At 44.4% G+C, this 27,955-nt stretch overlaps 1 protein-coding gene across 3 annotated transcripts in view; it reads right to left on the bottom strand.

The window, feature by feature from the left end:
* HR (HR lysine demethylase and nuclear receptor corepressor) overlaps positions 1-27,955 on the bottom strand; it is a 316,649-nt gene that overhangs the window by 235,143 nt on the left and 53,551 nt on the right. For all 3 annotated transcript variants that reach the window (XM_069213971.1, XM_069213973.1, XM_069213972.1), the window contains exon 2: positions 5,563-5,649. The gene's annotated coding sequence lies outside the window, so the exon portion shown is untranslated. The remainder of the gene's footprint in view (positions 1-5,562; positions 5,650-27,955) is intronic.

Below are 27,955 nucleotides of genomic sequence, written 5' to 3'. Positions count from 1 at the left end.
AATGGACAGGATCCAGCGATCCCTGGGATCTTCTATATTTGTGGGCTTAACGCTTATTACCGTCTTCCTAAAGGATGGTATGGGACATGTTATTTGGGGATAGTCTTCCCAAAGATCTACCAGTAGCTTATCTAATTAATATTAACATTAAGGGGGTCATTACAAGCTTGGCGGGCGGCTGCCGCCGCCTGCCAAACTGTAACCGCTGTGCGGCCGCCAATGCGGCCGCACTCCCGCGGTCCCCATTACAACATCCCCGCTGGGCCGGCGGGCGCAAACCTAGTTTACGCCCGCCGGCCCAGCGGGGATGCGGCCGCAACATAGGAGCCGGCTCCAAATGGAGCCGTCGGTGTTCCGGCCGTGCGACGGGTTCAGTAGCACCCGTCGCGCTTTTCACTGTATGCAGACAGTGAAAAGCTGCACGGGCCCTGTTAGGGGGCCCCTGCACTGCCCATGCCAGTGGCATGGGCAGTGCAGGGGCCCCAGGACTCCCCTTACCGCCAGCCTCTTCCTGGCGGTGCAAACCGCCAGAAACAGGCTGGCGGTAGGGGAGTCATAATCCCCAGGGCTGCCCTGGCAGATTATCACCGCCGGGGCTAAAACGGCGGGAAACCGCCGGCCCCGGCGGTGCGTAGCGCCGCAGTCAAAATATGGGTCTCCATACCGCCAGCCTGTTGGCGGTACAGACGCCACTTAAGCCCTGGCGGTCTCTGACCGCCAGGGTTAAAATGACCCCCTAAATGTTTATGAACTAATGTATAATAATGCTGCATAGAAAATGTATTAATATGTTTTGCTAAAACGTACGCTCGGGGAGTGGCCACCAATGTATACGGGGACTAATGAAAATGACTAATGTTGATGAATTATTACAGTAAAAGATGATTTTATACTAATTATTAATGGTTAAGTTGCTAAAGTTTGTTAATAAATCTATTAGGCCTTAGTTAGCATGAGTCGAGGCCTAGCTGCCTGACTCTCATATTAAATGTGTTTTTCTAAACGTGCAGTGTGCTGACTTGCTAAAGGACATGAACTCTTGTTTTTTTTTTCTTCAAACTAGAAGCTGAATGTAACTATAGTAGATCTGTTCTCATGAAGTTCGTCTTGCTTGTAGAAATATTTTAACTGAATGCAACAGCGTAGATTAGTGTTAGGTACAAGGTCGCCTGAACCGGTACAGACAATGGAGCCACTGACCGAAGATGCGCAAAGAATTACAAAAGGATGAAATCATACCGGACATTCTACCTCTAAACACGTCAATCATAAGGACCAATAAAATGCATGAGAACTGTTATGGGGTGACAAATTCGATGACCTAATGTAAAGTTAATTGGTTAAAGATAGTGGGGTGCAACCCTTTGTCCAATCAAATTTTAGGGGAATGTACAACGAAAAGGAGATAAAAACCCTTGACACCAGGAAGTAAATCAGAATGGAGAAAAGGAGACTAGGAGAGACTAGGGGAGATGCGGAATCGAATTGCTATGATCCAGACACTTTGTCACTTTGACTAGTGACTTGATAATTTTAGTTAGAACCATCCTTGCCCTTAGATTGCCCATTTACACTTTACCTCCTTATGAGGGAAGTGCCCTTTTACCTGAGCTGAGTTCCTGACTGATGGCGAACCAACTGATGTCCTGAAGACGAAGACAGAACCTGAGTGCTGACCCAAACTTGGAGGGTAACTATATGACAATGAAATTGTGATTGTCTGTTTGCTTTTCCTTTCTAGGTACCAACTGCTTTTCTTTTGACAGAGACCATAGCTAGATGTTTTCCAAATTGGTGTTACTAAATTGTTTTGCATGAAGCCCAACATGCCAATGCTAATTCGAGGTTAGTTAAGGGGTTCACTAAACGGACGCAAATAGACAAATGACTGAATCTATGCTTTGTTGAATAACGTGCTAGTGATACTCTGCTAAGGATAGCCTATGTTCAAGCCTTGTTATGTTCTGATGTTCGTGATTCTTGCTTTGATGAAATCTTATCAGAGTTGCCATTTGGTTTTGAGACTAATAAACTTACTAGTAGAATTGTAATCAATAGGGAATAAATATCACAAAATTCATACTAAACTGGTGTGGTTATTCATGACTGAAAGGTCATGGTGGTGTCTTGAGTTTAATTAAATGTCATTGACTAAGGTGAAATGCATTGTTGTAATAAATATTGATAACATTATTGACATATTGATTGACATGTTGATTAGCTATCTCGTCCTAAGGTGTCTTCAATCAGGGTCAAAAGATTCATTGGCCTAAAACGAGTCCCAAAGTGAGTAAATTGGTCATAAAGGGACGCGTTAGCACCATCACAACTAACTATCACACGCATACAAGTGTGACAACTCAGACTCTAAATATACATTAAAAATGACTAATCTGTGCCTCCCAGCTATTCTTATAGCTTTGGGCGGCAGGTATTTATTGACTTGAATGCATATTTAATTATTAAACAACTGTTGTCGTGCTCCTCACAAAATCCAACAAACGGCGCCACCATGTGGCAGGCAACTATAAGAGCTAGTGTTGACAATAAAGGAAACCACTGGCTCAAATGAAGCACTGCATTATGTATGACTTTGGGTATGAGAATGTCTCTGTAATGTTTTGCATGGAAAGTCCAATAGCGTCTGTTCCAGAATACTCCCACTCAGGATGTCTGCGAGCACATTGTCAGGTGAGATGGAGGAGCCCGGATGTACTTCAATAAATCAAGGACAAGATTTACTTAAGTTTTCTGCTGGCACTCATGTGACAAAGCAAATCAACTTTTGTGTGCAAAAGGTTTTTTGAGCTTAAAGTATCAATATAGCGCTACATTGTATTTGGACAGGTAGCAAGAAACTGTTGTGTAGACAGTTGCATGCATGGGTGTGCCTTGAGTACAAAAACGACAACGGAAAATGATAAACTGCAAACTGTGGCCACAGCATTATTTGCTTTTGTGTGACTAATGATCACACTGGAGTGATGCACTGAAATACAGGGCTGTGCAATTTATGTCTGGTTCCTCAATTCAACATATTTGATTTTCGTACAGTGCTGCATTTTGTGAACTTTAGAAAGTCTGCACTGTAGTATTCCTCATCCAAATGAAATTTGTTATGTAATTGTCAGAATCAGGTATTTGTTACCACCTTGTTCAATTGAAAATGAATTCATACTACATCTCCCAGAGATTTTACACATGAAACCTCTGCCACCAAACAAGAATGCACCATTGACACTGAGCAATGGAGCACCAAGGTATATAGAAGGGGTTTGGGAAACCGCGGAAGCTCATGACCATTAACCGAATTGAGACGTGTATTCCTCCTTGTAACTACTGCCCCTCCTACTTTTAACAGTTCTTGGCCCAAACTCTCCTAGAGTGGAAGAAAGTTGGCCAACCTGTAGTTGGAGGAGGATCACTGGGACAACAAGAATCCTAAAATTGGACTCTAAAATATTGTTTGTGGTTAATATTATTGTCAAAATATCATGACATCAAAAGATATTGTGGCAGGCTATAGTGTGGGTTAATGTATAGTTTTGTTTTACAATAACAGTGAAGATCAACAGATTGATTACTAGATTACTGTGTTAGCTAATACTGTTTCTTATGTATTTAGTTGTTTTTCTGTTAAATTTATATTGTAAATAATCATACAACTATAAATATATACATATCGTTTTAAACAAACAAAACCACTGAAATTCACCGGTTATAGATATGTCAAGTAAATATAACTTGTGTCCTAAAGTAATTATAATTCGCATCCCACCATGCAATGCTGTCATGAATGATGTAATTTCAGACTTTGCAGTGATGTTATCAATGATGCCATAAAACATGTCATGAGCAATATATGTGAGATAATTTGCTGTGCATTGCAAGGGCATGAGTTGTAGTTACTTTATGGCACAAGTTATAATTGCTTTAGATAACTATAACGTGAATTTCAGTGGTTTTGTTTAAAACAATATGTTTTAACTGACATTTTTACCTAACTATAATGTCTTTTTCACTTTTGTTTTTTAGTGAATGGCTAAGTTTTTTTTTTAAATTATAAACAAAGATATCACTTATTTCAGTGAATTAGTGAATATGTATACATGACTATATATATATCCCCATCCTCTCATGCTGCTGCAATCCCCGGGCTACCACTATCGGAGTGGCACCTTTTGTCCGGTGTGGCTCACTGGCTATACAATTTTAAAATGGTCTCTGACAAAGATGATACATGTGCTCTTAAAGTACAATTCAGATGTTTATTATTCCAAAATAACTAGACCCTGGTTTTATATATATAATGTCTTTTTATTTCGGGTTCTGTGGTTTATTGGGGTTTTGCACGAGTAGGGCTTTTATACCAAATATGAATTAAGTTGCATGTTTATTGATATTTAAATTAAGTGGTTTAATTAATAAGTATTTATTGACTGGTTTAATTATGTGATTCATATACATTTTTGAAATGTTTGAAACAATGGTTTATAATTTTTAACTTTAGCAGCATATTTTATATCTGTTTGACAAAATATGTTTTATGTAATTAATGTAATGCAAACATCAAAATTAAAGTAAATGAAATGTATGTTTCATTTATTAAAAATGTAAAATTAATGATTTATATTTTTTAATGATTGTGTTACAGTGTAAAAATGAATAACATGTATCTATCTTTTTTGCATTTAGAATTTTAAATATTTTTCCCAAAAACCTTTAATGAAAAAACGAATATTTAGTTTTATAAAATATATTTAAGACACTAAAACGTTTGCAACAATATGATGGTTTAAAAAATAGAGATGTAGTAAATTTAAAAAAATGAAAATATACAATATTTTACATTGATTGTGTCATTGGAATACTAAATGTACCTGAAATTACTTCAAATAGACGCACTGCCCCAAAATGTGCACCACAAGAGTTAGAATTGTAATTGTGCTCCCCCAAAAAAGATATGGAGTTTCCACAATGGTAGTTGTACTAGAGTTAGAATAGTAAATTTGGCATCCCCAAATATATGCATTTACACCAGTGTTAGAGGGGCCGGAGTTAGGATAGAAAATCTGACACCCCAAATATATGCACTTACCCCACTGTTGTTAGGATTGGAATTAGAATAGTGAAGAGGGAGCAGGTTTCCCGTTGACAATTTCATTTTACAGACCATATATCCCCGAGGAACTCCTATGACATCACCAGTAGAGTAGAACCTAAGTTTACTTTAACCACACACTCATCGAATAGACAGATTATGGAAGTAGAGAAGAATCAACATTTCCAATGTCTGAACTTGTTTATGTCAGTGTCATCTACGGTAGATATTCTGCTTGCCAGGTTATCAGACAAAAATATATATATAGTTAGTCAGCCCCCATAATCCTCAGGCTCGAAAGAGGGGCCATATTTTATAATCACTGATTAATCTGTACTGGCTGCTTCCAAAAGAAAGGGCAAAGTTCATGTTACACTGTAGACCTTTGTGCAATTTGGGTCCTATAGCTGCCTTCTCCCAAAAATGAAAAAGACACCACATGTGGCTGGACATCAGCTTACCTAAGTGTGATGATCTTGAATGCCTTGCTCACTTCACCCCAGAATACAAAGAACTGTTATGGTTTCAGGAGGGCCCATAAGCCAGACCTGTTCAGGAAAGAAGATCAGTTAGAATAGGTAAGATGTAATATGCCCGCTAGTTATGTCCGCACCATGAAGCAACTTTCAAGATATATTTCATGCTTGGTAATAATTTGATATGAAATAAGGTACCAGCAAAGCTCCCCATTCAACATCCACAGGAATTACCTCCCATCTGAGTTAGTGACTAACAAGTGACCCCCCTGGTTGGAGGGAGTACCACTTTTTTCTCTTTGCCCCATGGAAGTGGACTACCAACTTCTCCCCCTGAAAAGCAACGGTGGCCACCAAAATACTCAACCATTACAAGCTGCAGGCTACACTATTGGGATCCCTGGATCCAGTGATGTATGCACGAGGGACCAGGTCTTACTCTTATGAGTTGCCTACCCACTGTTGTGTCTTCGTTATTACCTGGGTTGCCCTGGTTCCTTGCTGGCTCCAGAAGATCTCTTTTGTTTCATATCACCTGCCCCTAGCCTTATCCAGCAGTAAATGTTTTGAAACTGTCCAGTTGTTGGGGTGGAGTTCACCTAAAGCCCTCCATCCAACCAGCTCCAACACAACACAGTTTCCCACCAAAGGTACCAGCTCAGAGAATAGCCCTTAAATCTGCCTTGTCCATTGTAAGCTACTGCCAGGAACTTCAAAGATAGCATCATCAGGGGTGAACAGCTCACTCCATGTCATCATGGACATTGCTGCCAGTCCTTGATGTTTCACATACAAATTATTGCTAACAGCAGTGTTCAATCAGTAAGGCCAATGAATAAGACTACAACACGGAGATGCCTAAGACATGAAACTGTGTCTGTGATGGAGGTGGCCACCCTAGCACCACCACTGACTGCAATTGAGTTCCTGCCCAACACACTCCTGAAATGATTATGTACTGGAAGCCCTTCAAGCAAAAATGTATGACCTTTACTTGCCATGCAGAACTTGTGTCCGAGTACTCCTGAGGACATTTGATCAGATTCTGTGGTCAGTTTCTCCTACCATCAAAGACGAACCTCTGAGTAACTGTGCTTGAATAGACTGCCTGCCAGCTGAGAGCTGCCTGGAGAGGACAGAAGTGCTTTCAGCCCGAAGAGGCAGTAAGAGTCCATGGCTGCCTGCTTCTTGTGCTCCGCAGCCTCTGGATGCTGCCTGCGTGAGGCACAAGCTACCCTGGAGGAACAAGCATAAAAGTCCAGAAGAGACCTGCGGTGATGACCAAGAAAGTACAAGGAAGATACTTCTGCCCTGTGTTCTCCTAATCTCCCTCGGAGTAACCCTTGACTGCTTGAATATTGCTAATACTGGAGAGTCAAGAGCACTGAGAGAGTCTTGTCAACAGCAGGCAACGGGAATAAAAACACAGAACCAAGCACATCAGATTTAACCATGACCTGGACACAATGCCTCACATATCCAATTCATTGTACATTTTCCTTTCTGAGAGCTTTAGGATGCAGTGTCCCATGAGTCGATTGACTGTAGTTTGAAAGTGTTCTGAGTTGAATGTACCCTGCTTTGCTGCCAGGTGGTGACTGGGAATGAAGAGAAAGGGAGAAAAAAAGCTCCGCCTCTAGTGGGGCTTGAAAGGCGTACTTAACTATGCCATGTTGCATGTCAAAAGATGCTCTTCGTACATGCCTATATCTGAAAACCTCCTTTGCCTCTGTCCTGTATACTGTGCTCGGTTTCTAACAACATCACGTTGTTCATTCTGTTCGTGGGTACACAAATGTCTCCAGCCCTGTGTATACTGTGGAGATGTGGATTTTACTGCAGCAAAGAGTTGGTAACAGCTATTGGTGGAGTGTAGGTTGTCATTGAAGTTACAAGGTCCTTTGACCCGGTTTGAAGTAGGCTATTATTACCCCCTCTTTACTGCTTGATTGTTTTGTTGTGTGTTTGTTTGTTTAATGGAAAACTCCAAGTTGTATATTCTAGAGCCTTTTGCAGCGCCTACTTTTTTGGGGCCAATGCGATGCATGACTGGTGCAACTTTAGATTTCAGCCAGGCAACCCCCTTCAGAAAATTCCACTGTGGCCATTATGTGAGTGGACAAGCCACTGTTGTGAAATGTGTATCACCTGGTCTAACAGGCAGGGCTGGTATACCCGTATTATGTTGCACATGTTATATCGTGTGACAAGAATTCTGCATCCAGTACATGAAGCCAACCACCATTTCTTAAAGCAAGTATATTTAAATAGATGTGGAGGTAAGAGGAGTAAATATACACTTCCCATGACGATGTAGTGGTTGGTGATGTACTGGATACAATCTTATTGTAGATCTTACTGTAGGTTGACATCATCAACCAGTCAGCCAGGACAAGGTGTCGTGCAACCAGTGGGGCCGGGGTCCAGAGTTTGGAGCTCGCCTATCTTCATAGCCTTTTTTGCAGCAGCTCTTCAACAGGAAAGTAAGTGAGATGCATCTTTAGGAGCTCCACCCCTTCTTTTCAACCCTTAGGTCTTTGAACAGGAGAGGGAGGGCATCATGTTTTGATAATTTGAAAGATTAGGTATACCCTCATTTTGGCTATTTAAAGCTTGGGTGATGAATTGTGACCCTGCTAGTGGCTATAGTGAGTGAGTAAGTGCATACATTTATATACACTACAGGGGAACAGCTCTGCTAACCCTACCCCTTAGGGAGACCAGATATCTACTGTGATAAGGACATGGCTAATGTGGACGAAATGTCAAAGTAAAATATTTATTTGAAATTTTGTATGACATGATGTGGATGGGCCTGAAGGAGGGCAGTCCTGTGTCCACCTAAATATTATTTCTAAAATATTGGGCTGTCATAATATTGTGGGAAAAAAATTGAGGACCATAATATCCACAATGTGAGTATATAAAAGTAAGTATAGGTTTCCTTTAATTAACTCCTCGTCTAATGTACCTTGACAGTTTAGATCTTCAAGGTAAGGTAGATGTGGAATTAAGAATCGTAAATCTAAACTTACCTATGTACACTCGATATTTCGGTCCTAGATATTTGCCTTGATAGCGTGATATTTTTTAAATAACATTTTGGCATTCAAGTGGATACTCAATCCCAGGCAAGACAGGGTTGTGGACCCAGCACTTCCTTTCAGACGCTTGCAGAGATCTGGTATACTCCTGCGATCGGATGTGCTCAAGGTGGCCAATGAAGTATGACAAAAGCTCAATGTCAACCTCGTGGTCAATTTGAGGACCAGGCAGTGTCATCTGCGTGGCTACTCAAATCCAGTGCAATTTTGTGTTTGGGGACCTGGAGCTCTTGATTTGGTTCCTGGCTGCAGCCAGATTAAGACCTCCAAGTCCTCAGTCCCTGACCAAGTACGCCATAATTACTGTACCCTTTGGCAAAAATGTTTATCAAAACTCTTCCTTCACCTATGCCAAGCCAATGTTTATGACATTCTGAAAGGTAGAAACAGAACATTCTTCACAGACTGTTTGCCGCAGATCCGTGATGATGTACACTGTCACCCTGCTTTGAGTTTGGCCTTTGAGACATTGAAAAAGCTGCCAAAGGTGTGAATTCGGAATTGCATAGTCATTGCCAGGCCTGGCTTCAGCTGTCCAGCTCCTTCGAGGAAGGCTAGAACAGGTTTCAGCCCTTAGATCAATAATGAAGCCCGCATAGAAGAGTCATCAGACAAAGGGTTCACTTACAAAGTACTAGTCGGGGACTGGCACTGCTATGTCCACTGAAATAATCCAAAACTGGATCTGAAGATCTTTTGGGCCCAGCCGCCCCTTCAATATGGTACAAGCGTCAGCTTCACCAACCACTAGACCCATCAAGAACGCTGTTGCTGGGTCAAGCACCGGAAGTCCTCAATGGACGTCCGCAACCCTTCTTTCAAACAAAGCACAGATCAGCTACGAGTCGTTCATGGCAGCTATGGAGAATTCTACGACAGTCAGGCCAGACTTTTAGTCTGTATTACTTGCCTGGAGAGCAGCTGCACAGAGCCCACCGCTCTTTCCCAGGTGTGCCTGTGATTCCCGCTTCCAGAGCTCCTGTGACCTCCGTACTGCTCCCCACCTACCGCCAGTCTGTCGGGAGCTGCAGAAACTGACGCTCCTGTTGCTCGGTGACATCATAATTGTGCTCCGGGAAGAATGGAATTTGTGTTTTCCTCCAGTTTAAAGGGGCCACCCGATAAATAATTCCACAACATGTTTCAAATCCCATGACACTCATAAAGTTTGTATCATCATGAAGATGACATCATCAAACAATGAAACCTTTCAGAATGCCATTTGTCAACGGAGAACTCAGTTCTTTACAGTGGAAAACCCCCTTTCAAACTGATCTTAAACCCATCCTGGATCTGCACAAACCCAAGGCTGAGAAGTGAACTAGCGCCTGATTTAGAACTCGGCGAATGGGTTACTCTGTCACAGAGGTGACGGATATACCGTCCGCTGAAATATAAATCCCATAGCATATAATGGGATTTGAATTTCGGCGGGCGGGAGTAACCTGCCCACTGAGCTCTAAATCAGGCCCTTAGTCTTTCGCTGTGTTGCAGATGTGCGAGCGGCTGTGTTAAGTCAATCTGAAGCAGGGGCATCTTAAGGAACTAGGGGGGTTCTGGTCCAAACATATTTTGGGGGGCCTTGTTCGGAACAGCTATGAAACTAGGATTCAGTTTCAGCTTTTTCAGGTCCTCTTCAGCTAGGTCAGTGACACTGCACAGGCACACTACTCCGAACTTTAAATGTGTTTCCATCTAATATCTTGTGGACAGTGATGTGTGTTTTCAATATTGTAATATAGCAGGAGCTCACTAATATTATTGCAAATAATCTCTGTAAACAGCTATTTCTCATTTGTAAGGTCATGTTTCAATCTAAAAGAAACTTTGTTTATGAATGTTGCTTGGTGTTGAAAAACATAAACACATTTTTCTGCATAATGTCTATTAAAGATTTCCACACATCACCTGTATTAACTAAAAAAAAGTGGTATTTAAAACAAGCTATGTTTAAGAATCGTTTAAGGTATTCAGGGCAGGACTGGGTGGAGACCAGAGCCAGATCTACGAAGGGGCCCCTTAAGCATGGGTGGCTCCTCCGTAAGGGCAGAGGAGCGTCACCCCCCTTCCCTCCACTAGCAGCAGAAGAGGCAAACCTTTCAGAGCAAAAGGATAATAAACTATGCTTATTATCCTTTCGTAATGAAAGGGGCGGGGCCATGGGGGTGACTGGTAGTAAGGGGGAGTGCACAGTACTCCCCCTCACTACGCATGTATGTTTGGCCGGCCGTCTTGAGCCAGCCAAACACACATGCACAGTAGGCTCTCTCCAGCCTAGCAACACAGTTGCTGGGCTGGAGAGAGCCTGCACAGGCTCCCAGTCTGCCTGGGAGCACCCTGGCTGGGTGCTCCCAGCCAATCCTGACTCTGCTCTGAGCAGCATCAGGATTGTCCGCTTGAAAAGGCTGGGAGCTTGTGCCTGCAGCTACAATAGAAAGGAGAGAGGCCCAGGTCGGCGGATCAGGTACTTAAAAAAAAAAATCATAATATTGAAATGTACCCCCCTCTCCACTCCCCGTCACGCATCACCCACCCTATTTTAGCGTTGCAAGCCGCGACTGCCCTTAAGAGGCTGGGGCCTAAGCCAGAGCCCACTTTGCTCATGCCTTAAAATGTCTCTGATCTGAAGGACTCTTACTCTCTTGTCCCACTGTGGCCAGACACAGAATATTCACGGCAGGGGTTGCCCATTACAGGACTAGTTACCTTCAGACTGAGATTGCCCCCTCATGTTTTCTTTAATGTCCTGGCTATTCATCAAAATGGATCCCAAAATCACCATAATTTGGTCTGATTACAAGTGGCCAGTTAAATTATGTTCCCTTCACAATCACCTATATGCTCATTGATTGCAATTATAAGTCGTGCAATGTTTGTCACACCCGGTAATAGCAGGTACAATAAAGTTTGCAACCCCAATTATTTCAATGGGTACAGCTGACTGGAGCTTAACAGGTGAAAAATTCCCAATACATACTGCCACATATGTATTTTGGTGCGATAAGTACTCAAATCTGCACGTTAGGTACCATTTTCAGAACAAAACTCAGAAAAGTGATAATTATTTTATCAATAAGTACATATTACGTACTCATCTCAGCAACTCCTATTGTGGTAGCCACTAATACCCTTCTTAGGTGCAAACCACTCATCGACATCTGTATCCTCAGGTATATACCGATGGACACTGAAAGGAGCTCAGCTATCTTTCAATAAGGTATTTTCTTGGTTTTTCACCAGTAATTCCTGTCACGTCCCACATCATCAAATGTTCTGCTTTCATTTATTCTAAAAAGGCCAATAACTATAATAGGGACAGAGTGCTTCAAGCACTGTGGCTTGGGAATATCATATGTTTTAGGTGATCTCTTGTTACTTTATATTTTTCTTTTGTAATTAGATTATCTGGCCATCACCTTAGTTTCCCTTCTCCGCTCATGATGTTGCAAATTTAATTATACCTGCCTGTCACATTTAGAGAAGATTTTCCATCAGCTAGGAACCACAAGGAGTCTCTTCCTTGGAATCTTTGGTCACAATTTGTGCTAGAATCAGGCATCCTGTTTTGGTCACATATATGATCAAAAGCTGCCTTAAAACCTAACAAATTGCTGACAGCCTTGGAATCCAGGTAAAAAGAAGCACATCCTTTGAATTCAGTTGGAAATTAAAATTCCAGCTAAAAGGTGAATATTTTTGACAAGCCTTAAAACAATGCATCTGGATGCAGAATACCAACTGCTCTTTTTGTTATCTGCCCTAAGGGTACCCTGTAGGTCTTCCCAAAAACGAGGTACACCTGGATATCCTTAAGGGCATACAGATGATTATTAATCAAAGTACAGAGGACCTGACAGCGAACAGGGGGAGACTCTGGTGACCACCTCACTTCATGTCATCATGGACAATGTTTCCAATCCAAGGATTTTCACCTATAAATTATTACTGTCAGTGTATTAGTCGAATGAGGTCAATGGATGCACATATAGACTACAATACCCGGAATACGTGCGGTTGCCACATAAAATCCCAGTCCTGGAAATAGTGTTGGTTATATTATGGAGCCAGATAGACACCCCAAAGGAGCTAAATGTCCTTCGTCCTAGTGTAGTGATAAGAACAGTTGGTAATATCTTCTGCAGATTTCAGTTTGTGATGCCCATGAAATGCCAACTAGTCTTGCTCTAACTATAATGGTGCTTGCCAGAGGTGCCCCTACTTCATTAGTTCCAAGCCTGCACAGACCCTCATATGGTCCTCGAGTAACATAAGCTAATCATTGAGAGCAAGTAATATATCTTGAGATTGAGAAATTGAAGATAGGAAAGTGGCAGGCTCTCACCATTAGTGATGCAGTAAAAGGATACAGATACAAAGGAAATCAGACCATATGACACCCCCTGAGATCAGTTTGGTGAGTCTGTCTTACAGTTCATCAAATATAAACTAAATGTCGAAATAAATGTGTTGGGTACCAGAAAGGGGATGTTGTTTTATAATCTATAGACTATCTGATTAGGTTTGAAAGTAGGCCTGTGAAAATTATCATAATAGCTGCGAAATTGGTGACACAAATACATTTTCCATTACATGAAATTTGTGATTTTTTTCTCCGTCTTTTGCACAGATGACTGCTTCCAGCAGAAAATGCCCTTTTGGAAACTGGTTCGAGGAGAAAATCTATCGCAGGACATACTCTCCATATGCTAGTAACCTTGATAGTATTTTTCATTTTAAATGAGAGAGCCTCCAAGCATTCAATGTTCATATTAGATACTGAAAAATGAATTCCGCACACCCATGCTTGAGACAGCATGTAAGATGGATGTGCCTTATAAAAATGTTTCCAGCAGGGTGCACAAATCCTAAGATGTATCTGAGTGCTGATAAGAGAAACGTTTGTAAGCACAAAAAGGGACCTGTTTTTTGGGGAGTGTTGCCACAACCCCTGAAGAGGGTCAGGAAGGGTCTAGGACAGTGGTTCCCAACCTTTTCACTTCTGTGGACCCCCATTTTATCAATACTGGAGCCCGGGGACCCCCACTGAATCATTATTGGAACACGGCGACCCCCGAGGAGTCATTACTGATAGCTGGGACCTAATATTATTAAATGTTTAAGCAGCCGCGGACCCCCTGAGGAGGCTTCGCAGAACCCCAGGGGTCCCCAGCCCACAGGTTGGGAACCATTGGTCTAGGAGATTCATGTAATGAAATAAATGTATTGTGCGAGTTGGATGGCAACAATTTTGACAAATCTAAGAATTTGGGTCAAAGGGTAGACAGTCACTACATTTGATGAAATGCGTAATTCAATGTCTCCAGAACCCCTCTTAGGACAACTTCTAGTCAGAGCTGCGATGGAACTCTTAAGGCCTAAGCTCCTAAACTTAACTACCGATTACTTTGTACAGCAAGTATCAGGGTTTAACAAACAAGAGGATGAACAGAAGCTATCACAAAGAGTTTAGCAAGGAGGATTCCAGATGTGGAGCTCCAGAGATGTCCTAGTAGAACACAACAAAAATGCAAATCCCAAGATGGAGTCTCCAAAGGGGAGGTTAGGAAGGATAGAGCCTGTGGGAAAGCAAGGTCCGTCTTCTTCTGTAAGCCTGAAAGGCTGGGGCCCTGGGCCAGAGTCCACTTTGCCTATGCCTTAAAACGTCTCTGGTCATTAATCGACTTGTCAACAGATGGGAAACATGAAAGTGGATCTCTGAAGTGCATGTGTCGTAAACCTTAAAGGACTCAGATGCCTAATCTATAGTTTACATTGCAGGTCTATTGGAAAGGAGACAGTAAGGTGTGCCAATGGTCTATTTCCTGTTCTCACAGAAGCTAGCAGTGATCCGACACCTCTAGCAGGCCATGCTGGCAGGCAGAAGCTTAAGGGTGTCAGAACCCAAATCCTCTAATGGTGCTCTCTGCAAAGACCAAACACCCGCTTACTGTCTGGTATCAGTACACAAAACATGCAAAACAATGCACACTCGTTGACCCAGAGAGAACAGTGCCTGTGTAAATTTAGGAAGTCTCTTCTAACATATATTCCTTTGAAACTAGACCTATTTGGCTGGCAGCCACAAGGCATACTTGACTCACAGCTGGCAGTAAGTCAAATGGAACATCCCACGATTCTTTGTAGTTTCCTACCTCCCAGACACCTCCACACACAGGAACTGCAAAAACCAAAAAGTCAACAATTCACCAGCAGGTTTGCAGAAACGTTACCTCGGACCAAGGTAAAGAATATTTTACCCTATTTGCATTTATAGGCCTTAGGACTTCAGTTAGAGGCCAGCAGGAAGCCCACTGGTCTAAGTTGGCTGTGGTCCACGTCTTTGCCAAATAAATGTGGTGCATGGTCCAGCTGAGGACCGTGCACCACATATATAGATCTCTGCCTGCTTGGCTGGGATCTGTTTGCTGAAAATGCATCCGCTGCTTTGGCAGTTGCACTTTCAACAAAGATGAATGACGAACACATTGTTCCAGCCTGTTCAGTATTCTTTTTTTGTGTTTCTGAAACAAAGCACTAAAGCAGGGGAGGTGAGGTGTTTCTGAAAAGCAGAAAATAAATGTCCCTGACGTGTATGGAGCTTTCACCCAGCACGTCAGTGACATTTTTCCCTTTTCCTGCCATAGTCCTGTCAGACCTGGCATAGTGGCCCCAGGGCACAGAAAATCTGTGGCGGTGCACTGCCTTAATTAGAGGGGGGGGGCATTCACCACTGTAACCCAGCACCACTGTGTTGGTTGGGTCGGTCACCAGTGTTTCCAGCAGTAGAGCCAGCTGAATCCGTCATCAGAAACACCTCTAAATGGGCCTGGGGAACTACGGGTGTGAGATTGTGATCCCTCCTGCTTCCCTTAAAGATTGCAGTCCAACTGAAGAAGATAGTGTGCAGTCTCCCACTCTGTGGTTGGAGTTGTGTGTGACCTTTTTCGGGTAACTGGTGCCCAGCAAGCCAGCGTGATGCCCGTGGCTGGCAGTTAGTCCAACCCATAACCAGGCACCCCAAAGCCTCCTTTTTCGATGTCAAATTTTAACTTTGTCAGACCTATCCTTCTTCTACCAGTGCCCCCCATTAGGTACCTAAGTTAAGTATCAATTAACAGAATTTCCGGGGGATAATTAAGGGGAGGTTAGTGAAATGTAAGCGCAATCCTGGGAGTCCAACACTTTTTTCCATTACTTGTGATTCAGGGAGTGTATCTGAGCACCTAGATTGCCTCCAGTTGCTCTTTATGTTATGTTTTGACATCCTTTAGCTAAATGTATGTTTCTCACGAGATAAATCACTGCTGCCCAAGTTCACCCTCTGCTGCATCAATGCTCGGTTTAAAGGAGATACACACGGTTTATTCCAAGTGACCCTAAAACCCCTTGAAAGTATTTAAGGTGAGCAATATCCGTGTCATATCAGCATCAATATTATTTCCATATTGTAACATATCATTGGGGTACTAGGAAATGGTGTGAGTTGCCATTCAATACAGAAGCACCCCTCCTTTCCTACTATTTGCATTTTAACACCAGGCGGTTCTATGACTAAGGCTTCAGCAGAAGGAAAGCAGATAACCGTGCTGCATTCCTGCCAACTTGATATGCCACAACATGATACATCTTGTTCTGATCCTAGCCATAGGCCTGGCAGAAAGTAATTTGATCTATTGGATAATTTGCTTCTCAATTCAAAATTTCTCTCAAACTTTGATAATAAACCATATCAAACGCCTTTTCAACATCAAGGGCCAGACAGTCCAAACTCAACCAGCAGGTATGTGCAGGTTCAAGTTTACTCCATAAGTTTCAGGATGTCCTGAATCAGGTAGCTAACATTTTTTGGTTATAATGTATTAACACTGGTAAGATTGAGATAAGTCATTTTGCTAGGATTTTACTAAGGGTTTTATACTCTATTTAAGGTTCATAAGGGTTAATATGAGGCTATGCTTGGTGGAACGTGCCCTGGCTTGTGGAGTGATAATATGAAGGGTTTGTTTAATGTACGGGGAAGGTGGCCAATCTCTAATGCAGACTCAAATAATTTAGCCAATCTCTGGGTCAGTAGAGTGGCATATGTGGTGTAAAATTCAAAAGGAAGCCAATTTGTGTCTCGTGTTCTCCCTGTAGCTAGTTCCAAGAGGGCTCTCTGATCTTTTGTTGAAAGATGCAGGACTCTGTTCCTGAGGCCATGGGCTATCTGAGGTGGTAGTATATAATCTAGGAACATCTCAGAACCTTCATCGCTGGGACCGCGTATATTTGTGTAGTAAACCTGTCTGTAATTTTCATAAAAGACTGTGTTGATCTCACCTTGCTTGTGTAGCGTGGCACCAGCCTTATCTTTAATTGCTGTCACTGGGATGTCCTGACGGTGCTGTTTTATTAGCCACACCAGTAACCTGATTGGCGTTTTCCACATCTGCCTGTGTTTTTGTTATTTATGCATTTCAATCTCTCAGTTAGTGCCACATGGCTTTCTCTGGCTTGAATTATTAGTACCGACTGATCAAAATCAACTGTAAAAACCTTCCCAAGTTTCAGAAGTGAATTCTCGACTGCTTGGAGATCATGCTAGATAACTTTTCAGGCTTTATGGTCGCTTAAATACATGTTCCCCTATACACCACTTTAAAAGCTTCCCACTCTACTAGGGGAGACAACATTATGTCCCCATTACCTGTTTGGCGGGCAGCGGAGTGCACCTGCCAAGCCCGTACCGCCATCAGGCCGCCTGTGTGGCCTGAACACCGCCCATCCTACTAAGAGTTCACACAGGGCCCTAACATTGATGTCGGCTCGTAATGGAGCTGGCACCAATGTGCCGGTGCGGCAGGTGCAGTAGCACCTGTCGCGTTTTCCACTGCCTGTAATTCGGGCAGTGGAAAGTAAGACAGGGCTGTCCATGGGGACCCCTGTACTGCCAATGCCAAGTGTATGTGCAGTGCAGGGGTCCCCATGGGGTCCCAGCATCCCCCTTACTCCAGGCTTTGAATGAGGGGCTACCCCCATGCAAAGGCTGATGGAAAGGGGACTCGCAATACCCAGGGCAGCGCTGCACACAGCACTGCCCTGGAGGATTACAACCACAGAGACTGCTAGGTTGTCCGCTGTTGGCAACCTGGCGGTGTCAGTGGTCCGACCGTGCCGGCTCTGCCCCGGTCGTAATGTCGCAGACGGACTGCCACTTTGGCAGCGATCCCACTGCGACTGTGACCCTGGCAGTCAGGAGACTGCCAGGATCATAATGAGGGCCTATGTCTGTGTTTTGTTTGAAGTAATTCTCTATTACTTCTCTCAACCTTTCCCTACATGCTATTTCTTCCAGGATGGCTGGCTGTAACCTCTATTTCGGTATGAGGCTAAGCATCTTCCCCCAGTGTATGCTCAACTCCATGGGGTTATGATCATCAATTTGTTTTACCAGTATAGCCTGGCACACGTGGGACTGCAGGAAGGGTGAGCATATTATGCGCTCCAGCTTTATGTGTAAATCGTGTGGTCATTTTCTTCTTGTTTCGCCATTAGTGGTATTTTCACCTTCTCTTACCCTCAAGTCCATCACACTATTCATTCACCACTGACTCTCTTGACCTTTTCTCTCCCAGCCTACTCTCTGACACATAATCTGTCACATTTGTCTCATGCTACCCCATCACCCTCCCTATAACTCTTCTACCTCCTTTCTTACCTCCTTCTACCTTTTACTTTTACTTTCCTCTTTTTCCCGAAGGCAGTGGAATAATGCTTTCCACCGGGGGTGAAGACACATCTTTCAGTGCATCACCTCCTCTAGCAATGGGTAAACATTTGCTGCTTGTACTGGTAATATGACATCCCCTTCTGGTGGCAGCCAGGCATACACCTAGTATCAGTGATTAATTTGTAAATAAAAACATGCCGGTGCCCAAAGCCCTCCTATTAAACACGAGGCTGTAGCATGTAAATGTGCGAGCACAGAATACTGAGGCAGCCTAATCCTGAAGCCATCTCGGGCCTCTTCAATCCATTTAGGGCCACTCCCTGCCCCTTTAGATCATTCTAGCAGATTTCTGCTTTCTACCTTTGTGACGCTTTTTTGTTTTTTTCTTCCTCCGTCTTTCCCATATATGTCTTTTGCTCGCAGCAAATGCTTGAGGCAGAAGAATAAGCCCCAGCCCTCAAAAATAAGTGCCGGTGCTCAGCACCAGAAACAACAAGCACAAATTAAGCACTGACAAGTATTCTCTTCCCCAAATTTGGCCCCGCCTCTCTAATGCCTTATATTGTCCTTTCCTTCTTAAAAATGCCTCTTTCGCACTATTTTCTATTTTTCATCCTTTTTCCTCTTCTTAACATATCCTCCCACACATTCCCCTGTTTTACTTCCTCACCTCTCTTACTCTCTTTTACATACCCTTCTGTCTCTCACCTTCCTATCTCAGAATTTTCTTTAGGTTGTCCTATTTCTCTCCATCCTTTGATATCCCGCTGCTTCTCTCTACCTCCAACTTTCCTCCAACTATCTGTGCGCACACACACGCAATACTCTTTCCGTCATGTCACTATCCTCTCACGCCTTCCTTCCTCACACATGACCTTAACATGTCTTCTAGTCTCACCCTTCTTCAAACCCATCTCTCTAAGATCCTCTTCTGTACCACAGACTCTTCTCACCATCCACTCTTAAACACACTTACACCCTCATCACAGGCACTCACATAGCCTTCACTCCCACCCCTCTTTTCACTTGTTTAACATTGTCTCAGATCCTAGCCTCTCTTGCGCCCTGCCGTCTCGCATTCGCTTCCATTTTTCTCCTGTTTCTCACACACAATTTCATTCGCTCTCTCTCATGCAGATGTATACACACAACGGGATTGCTGTGTGTTTTGCGCTCCCTATCATCAGGGAAAATATTGAATTATCAGTTTTTAAATTTACGCTGGCTGATGACGTTTGTAGAGTAAGTGCTATACAGTATTGTAGAGATACTATGCAGTGAGAACTTCAAAATGAAACGTATATATAGTCATGAAAAAAAGAGCGCAATTAAGGTTTGAGGCCATTTAGAAACAGCTGGACTTGGTGTTGATAGACTGGTTTTCTAGGCATTGAAGAATGGCCGTGATCATTAGATCAGTATTGTTTAGGCCAAACTAACCACCAACTAAGTAGAAATGCTCAAATGAGGCACATACCCCTAAATCTTCGAAAAGGGTATGATGGCTTGCCTGGGCGTAGCTTGGTCAGTAAGATGAGTGGGGTGACCTTCAAATTTCCCACCAATCAAACTGGTTAAAATACATTATAGAGATGCAGGGAAGGAGGGAGACATAAGGAGCAGTATGAAAGGAGAGTAGTGCGGTTTGTGAGGGGCACTTATAGCTTAATATTTTATAAAATACCTATTTAAGACTTTAAAAAAGAAACAAGTGTGTGTTTTTGTCTGCATGTGTATGCAAAAATCACAAGTGAGATCCGACAAACACCTCAGCATACCCGACTTAAAGTACCTGTACTCAACTATTTACTGCAAAATATGTTTATTAGGAGGGTGTAAGACCACAAATACCCCCTATGAAGTTACGCCCCTGAAGGTTTGTGAATTGGGTGCCATGTGAACTCTGCATTGTGTTGCACTTGTTCAAAATGTGTGGGCTGCCACTCCTGGACGACAACAAAATCTCTATTCCTACATCCAAAAGGCTGTGTTCTGAAGGTCTACAACTTTCCCAACTATTAAAACATGTTGTAAGGAAATGCCTTCCTTGACATGGTTATCCCCTGACTTTTTGCCTTTTGTTGATGCCAGTTATGATTGAAAGTGTGCTGGGACTCTGCTAACCAGGCCCCATCACCCGTGTTATTTCCCTAAGCTGTACCTTTGTTCCCACAATTGGCACAGCCCTGGCACACAGATAAGCCCCTTGTAAATGGTACCCCTGGTACCAAGGGCCCTGTTGCCAGGGAAGGTCTTAAAGGGCTGCAGCATGTCTTATGCCACGCTGGGGACCCCTCACTCAGCACATGCACACTGCCTCACAGCTTGTGAGTGCTGGTGGGGAGAAAATGACTAAGTCGACATGGCACTCCCCTCAGAGTGACATGCCCACCTCTCACTGCCTATGGCATAGGTAAGTCACCCCTCTAGCAGGCCTTACAGCCCTAAGGCAGGGTGCGCTATACCACAGGTGAGGGCATAAGTGCATGAGCACTATGCCTCTACAGTGTCTAAGCAAAACCTTAGACATCGTAAGTGCAGAGTAACCATAAAGAGTATATGGTCTGGGAGTTTGTCAAACACGAACTCCACAGTTCCATAATGGCTACACTGAATACTGGGAAGTTTGGTATCAAACTTCTCAGTACAATAAATGCACACTGATGCCAATGTGTGATTTATTGTAAAATACACCCAGAGGGCATCTTAGAGATGCCCCCTGAATACCAGTCCGACTCCTAGTGCTAGGCTGACCAGTTTCTGCCAGCCTACCACAACCAGACGAGTTTCTGGCCACATGGGGTGAGTGCCCTTGTCACTCTGTGGCCAGGAACAAAGCCTGTACTGGGTGGAGGTGCTTCTCACCTCCCCCTGCAGGAACTGTAACACCTGGCGGTGAGCCTCAAAGGTTAATGCCTTTTTTTACAGTACCCCAGGGCATCCCAGCTAGTGGAGATGCCCTCACCCTCGGGCCACAGCCCCCACTTTTGGAGGCAAGGCTGGAGGAGATAATGAGAAAAACAAGGAGGAGTCACCCACCAGTCAGGACAGCCCCTAAGGTTCCCTGAGCTGAGGTGACCCCTGCCTTTAGAAATCCTCCATCTTGAGTTTGGAGGATTCCCACATAGGAATAGGGATGTGCCTCCCTCTCCTCAGGGAGGAAGCACAAAAGGGTGCCACCCTCCAGGACAGTAGCCATTGGCTACTGCCCCCCAGACATAAACACACCCCTAAATTAAGTATTTAGGGGCGACCCTGAACCCAGGAAATCATATTCCTGCAACTTACAACAAGAAGGACTGCTGACATGAAAGCCCCGCAGAGACAAAGGAGACTACAACTGCCTTGGCCCCAGCCCCACCGGCCTGTCTCCAGACTCAAAGAACCTGCACAGCGACACATCCGACAGGGACCAGCAACCTCTGAGGACTCAGAGGACTGCCCTGAACCCAAAGGACCAAGAAACTCCAGAGAACAGCGGCACTGTTCAAAAACTGCAACAACTTTGCAACTTTAAAGCAACTTTTAAAGAACTCTCTCTTCCTGCCGGAAGCGTGAGACTTCTCACTCTGCATCCGACGCCCCCGGCTCGAGTTTGGAGAAACAAACACCGCAGAGAGGACTTCTAGGCGACTACGACGACGTGGGTAACCTGAGTTGACCCCCCCGCACCCCCACAGTGACGCCTGCAGAGAGGATCCAGAGGCTTCCCCTGACCGCGACTGCCTGGTAACAAGGAACCTGACGCCGGGACCAAGCACTGCACCCGCAGTCCCAGGACCAAGAGGAACCACCCACCAGTGCAGGAGTGACCAGAAGGCGGCCTTCATCTTAGCCCAGTCAGTGGCTGGCCCGAGAAGCCCCCCTGTGCCCTGCCTGCATCTCCTAAGTGACCCCCGGGTCCTTACATTGCTTTCTATAGCAAACCTGATGCCTAATTTGCACACTGCACCCAGCCGCCCCTGAGCCGCTGAGGGGGTGTTTTGTGTGCCTGTTTGTGTCCCCCCCAGTGCTCTACAAAACCCCCCTGGTCTGCTCCCCGAGGATGCAGGTACTTACCTGCTAGCAGACTGGAACCAGAGCACCCTGTTCTTCATAGGTGCCTAAGTGTTTTGGGCCCTCCTTTGACCTCTGCACCTGACCGGCCCTGTGTTGCTGGTTGTCTCGAACCCCCAATGGTGGGCTGCCAATGCCCAGGCGACTGACTGTGTAAGTGCTTTACTTACCAGGGAAACCTAACCAAACTTACCTCCCCAGGAACTGTTGATTTGTGCACTGTGTGCACTTTTAAAATAGCTTATTGCCATTTTAACTAAAACTGTGTGTACTACTGCTTTGAATCAAAGTTCTATACTTACCTGTGTGAAGTACCTTGCATTTTATGTACTTACCTCAAATCTTGAATCTTGTGGTTCTAAAATAAATTAAGAAAATACATTTTTCTATAAAACAACTATTGGCCTGGAGTTAAACCTTTGAGTGTGTGTTCCTCATGTATTGCCTGTGTGTGTACAACAAATGCTTAACACTACCCTCTGAGAAGCCTACTGCTCGACCACACAACCACAAAATAGTGCATTAGTATTATCTAATTTTGCCACTATCAACCTCTAAGGGGAACCCTTGGACTAGCTCTCACTTTGAGATAGTATGTACAGAGCCATCTTCCTACACATGTGCCTTGCCCAACTTGGGTTTCAGCCAATTGCTCTTTATCCAACACAAGACTTTCTGAATTACCAAATGGAAGCACTGAGCCAAACTTGAGGGAGAAAAGTATCCCATTGTTAAGATGTGGTTTGTGTGAGGTAGACAGTGGACTCTTCATCAGTGGAAGAGCAAACCATCCATGGCAACAACCTGCCTTACTCTGATATAGTGACATCTGTGGCTGGCTCAAAGGCTGCTCAGCAGTACATTGTGCGGTGTACATACAGCTAGCGCTTTGTAAAGACCAACAGCCACATAATGAAGCAAATATATAGCGAAAGGACCTCCTTGAGACTACAATGCGGCCTACACCAACTGGGTGTGAGCAGCTAGAGATAGGTGAGAGTGTTCAATCTCAGCAGATGTGTCAGTGTGGAGTCCACAGAAAGTTCCCAGTTCGGTTGACTCTGCTGGCTTAGAGAGAGTGTGCCAACTTAGAGGAATTTTGCAAGCAGATAGAAGCCCAAAGAAAAATGGAAAGGCCAGAGGCTTTTTAAGGACTACCGGGAATATGGTTAATTATTCAATTTCAAGACAAATGGGTTTGTGGAAGGTTGTCAAGATTTTAAAACAAACAATCACATTGCTGGAGCAAGCCTGTCAGAAATAAATGAGGTGCGCTCATGAGTGGCCTTCTGCTTGCCTACAGGGAGGTGTTTCACCAAGGGTTTAGTTTCATGTTGTTTGAATTAATCACTGGATCCCTACAAGAGGTATTTTATGCTTTGTTAATGTGTACTGAGAATGAAATTCCAGACTCTCAACATTCTAGATGGTTTCTTAAAGGTAATGAAAAGCAGAGCCGAATACACAACGAACTGTAGGCCCAGTTATACTCTACATAAGGTCATAGACGAATAAGGGGAATCCACAAAAGGCCAAAATGATTGATTGCATTTCAGGCAAGGAGGTCGGGAGCTTATTTAACTAACATATAACAATATTGGCATAAATTATAAAGATAAAAATGCAAGAAAAAATACACATGAGATTCAATTGAAGATGGTTCCTTCTGCGGAGAGGCTTCAACTGCATTAAATCTAAACAATCCCTGTTCAACAAGTTTTTCCTATAAAAATAAATTTGCCTCAGATGTCCTTAAAATATTATTGGCTTTGTGTACTCCGGGGTTATAAATTTGCCACAGATCTGTATGTATTGTACATTATCAGAGTGTATGTCCCATAAATGTGTTTAAGTTCCGCTAGACAGACCCTCAACACCTGGAGAATACCCTGCATCAACCAAACTAGAGCTTACCCAGTTCTATAACTCAGAAATTCCTGACAACAGTCATACTGGGAGGCATCCTTTATAAGTGTAGGTTGAATGCTGTCACTAGGCAAGAGGAACATCACATAAATAGGGTTCATAAATTATTTACCAGGCTGAGTGCTGCCAACATGTTAGGACAATTTAGCTAACTAGTGGGGACTGGCAGATTGTCCTGATAGCCCAGATAACCGTGGCAAAGGAAGTAAATAAGAGGCCTGCATTCTTCACCTCAGGGGGTCACTACCCATTCAACCTGATGTCCTTCTGATTAAACACTGTATTGTCATTTTTCAGTGACTGATCAACGGGGTGTTTAAAACAACCTGACGAGCATCTGGCATGAGCGCTCCAGAAACCTTAGGCAGCCATGCTGATCACAGAATTAAGCAAACAACATTTGGACAAGGGACATGAACCTACTGTGACACTCAAGTCAGTAGCTTGTCGGGTCAAGAATCAGACTGTTCACGAATGAGAAGTGCTTAGGACCAGATAAGAAAATGGCATTCCTGGATACCACAGGACACTATTTTGAAAAATTACAGTACCATTTCCAATTCCCTGTCTCAGTGACGTAAATAATGCATCCCAGAAAACCTTTCCGGAAAGAAGGTAGCCAAGATGCCGTTAGAGTCTGGAAGATGTCCGTTGAGTATCTACTGTACTCAAAGCTTCTGATAACAGCTGCGGACTATTTTGTTGTGCTCAGCAATGAGGCCTCTCGCGCTCTGCGCGTCAATGAACAAAATGAAACAGACACGCCTTGGCTGCTTGCACATTGGGGCCGCGGGTCTAACCAACTCAACTCCTGCGCTCTGCTGTTTATTTCAAAAGCTCCTTTTCCCCCAGAAGTCCTTCTGCCTTTCGGGCTTGTGTTCCGTGATCAGTCTCGAAACAACTAGACCGTCCCAGAACACTACATCCCTTCCCAACTGCATCAAAAGTTATTGTGCACACAAAGCCTTTCAACTTCTGACTGGGTGGCGGATTAGGCCTCAGATTGTACCTCCCTGTCTGGGATCTGTCCTCCCGCGCGGGGTTGTTGGGGTAGCACTCACCGGTTGTTGCGAACAGCTTTGTCCAGCCGCCGGTGGCAGTTCACTCTCCCAAACTCGTTCAGGGCTCTCAGTGGTCAACCAGTCAGGAAATTGTTCCTCCGCTGCCTGATCCTCGGGAGGTTCCACAAACATTGTTTTTTTAAACCACAAGATGTTTTGTGTCATCCGATCACTCCCTTTCTGTGCTGTCACCATGGTCCCGGACACTCCAGTCACTGTCCATATTCCGTGTTCATAGGGTGTGCGGAATTTCCATCCAGGTTTCCGATCTTTGACAATTACTTGGTCACCGAGTCGAATGTCTCTTGCTCTGGCAGGCCTTCCTCTGCTCACCTTGTCATTGGCTTTTTTCTCTTAGCTTGTCACAGGGTCACACGATCTTGTAGTTGGTGTGGTATTACTAGCCGGTGCCCCCGAAGAAGGAGACCATCTGCTGTCGAGCTTAGCTCATTCCGGACTCTCCATAATTTCATTAAACGCTCCCGCTCAGCTGTGGTCCAATTGTCCGTCTTTCTTTCCGGGTTGAAGTATGCCATCATGGTGTCACACAGGAGAGCCTTCTTGAGTTCTTGGAACGATTCCTCTTCTCAGTTCTCCCAGGGCCACAGCGCGTCCGCTTTCGTGAGGGCTCGTAGTGGCTCTTACAGTGTGGCCAGTCTGGGGATGAACCTGCCACAATAGGTTACCATTCCCAGGAAACTCCTCACTTCAGTCACAGTCTTCGGGGCGGGGGCTTTTCTGATGGCGCTGGATTTTCGGGGATCTACTTGGATGCCTTCCTGGTTGAAGACATATCGGAAGAACTCGATTTCTGTTTGAAAAAAAACGCACTTGTCCCGGTGGAGAGTCAGACCATACTCCGACAATCTTTTGAGGGTGTCTCTCACTTGCCGATGGTGATCTTCGGCCGTTGCGGAGTATATCATTATATTGTCACTTACGTTCATCACGCCTTGTAACCCTGGCAGGGTTTGTCGAATGGCATCCTGGAATACTTCCGCCAACGAAGATACGCCGAAACTCATGCGCTTCTACCTTCGCAGCCCTAGGTGTGTCGAAAACGTGGTGATGTATCTGCTTTCTTCTGCCAGCCTGAGTTGGTGGTACCCGGCGTTTAGGTCTAACTTGGAAAACCACTTGGATCCGTTTAAATCCGCTATGATGTCATCTATAGTTGGTGTAATGTGCCTTTCTTGTTTAATGGCCTGGTTGGGTAACCTCATGTCGATGCAGAGGCAAATTTTCCCTGGTTGCTTCGGCTTTTCCGTGATCACCATGGGCGACACCCAGGGAGTGGGGCCGGATACTTTTTCGATGACTCCCCGCTTTTCAAGGTTGGCTAGCTCTTGTTCCACTAGCGGTCTTAAATGAAACGGTATTCGCTGGTGTCGTAATGTGACCGGTTTCACAACCTTGTCGATGTGTAGCTTGGTCAGGCGGTTTTGAGGCAGCCTAGACCTGTGAACAGTTCCGGGAATTCTTTTAGCAGGTCATCAATTTGGCATGACCGTATACTTCTTGCGAACGTCACCAGACCCAGCTCCTCTGCCGCTTGGCTGCCAAGCAGAGTGTCCGCCTCTCTGTTGACTACTTGGAACATGGTGTCTATCGTCCTTCCTTCCGCCTGCACTGTCACCGCCATGCGTCCCTTTAGCGGTAAGGGCGTGCGACTCCCGTAGGTGAATATCTTGTTGCTTGAAGGGGTCAATGGTGGACGGGGCTGGAGTCAGCAATATTGTTGCACTCCCATTACATTGACTGAGGCTCCTGTGTCTATGAGGGCTTTGACAGGGGATCCTGCCACTTCAATCATGCACGTAGGCGGAGGTCGCTGGTGTCTCTTTAACTCATTGGCAAACGATATTAGAAACACTTCTTCCTCTTCGTCTTCTCCTGGGGATGAGTCCTCTAATGTATGATGTGACGACGGGTAGTTTGCCCCTCGCGTCATCTGGTCATCTAGTGATAGTTGTTTGACCGCTCTGGTAGGAGTGCGCCTCCCTCTTGTTCCTCTTCCGCTCATTCCTCCTTTGCAGACAGCTGCAAAGTGATTCAGTTTTCCGCAGTTGGAGCATGTCCTCCCTTCCGCCGGACAGTCTCTTGGGTTGTGTTCATATCTCTTGCAGTATTCACATCATCCTCCTGACTTGGCGGGGGCGTATGGCCTAGTTTTCCTCCTCGTCTGCGACAACGGGACCGCGTCGGCATGGTCTGTTTTGACCAGATCGGATCCTCTCTGATGTATGTGATATTGCCATGTCCATCTCAGCCGCTCTTGCTGTCGATAGATCGTGGGACCGTGCCATGATTAATATCTCCTCTAGAGTGATGTTCGGTTGTCTCAGTATTAGCCCTCTTAATGTCTTATTTCTCCATCCCTGTATTATTTGTGCCCATACCTCTTTCTGTTGATCATCGTCGGTACATGTACTTGCCAGTTCCCGGAGACAAGCATAGAACTGGTCGATGGACTCTCTCTCTCTCTGTCTTGCTTGTCGCAGTTTGAATCTTTCGAAATCTGG

This window comes from Pleurodeles waltl, chromosome 11 (assembly GCF_031143425.1).
Source record: "Pleurodeles waltl isolate 20211129_DDA chromosome 11, aPleWal1.hap1.20221129, whole genome shotgun sequence".
In the NCBI taxonomy this organism is placed as follows: Eukaryota; Metazoa; Chordata; class Amphibia; order Caudata; family Salamandridae; genus Pleurodeles; species Pleurodeles waltl.
The sequence above is the reverse complement of the archived record's forward strand: the minus strand, read 5'-3'. Positions and strand labels throughout refer to the sequence as shown.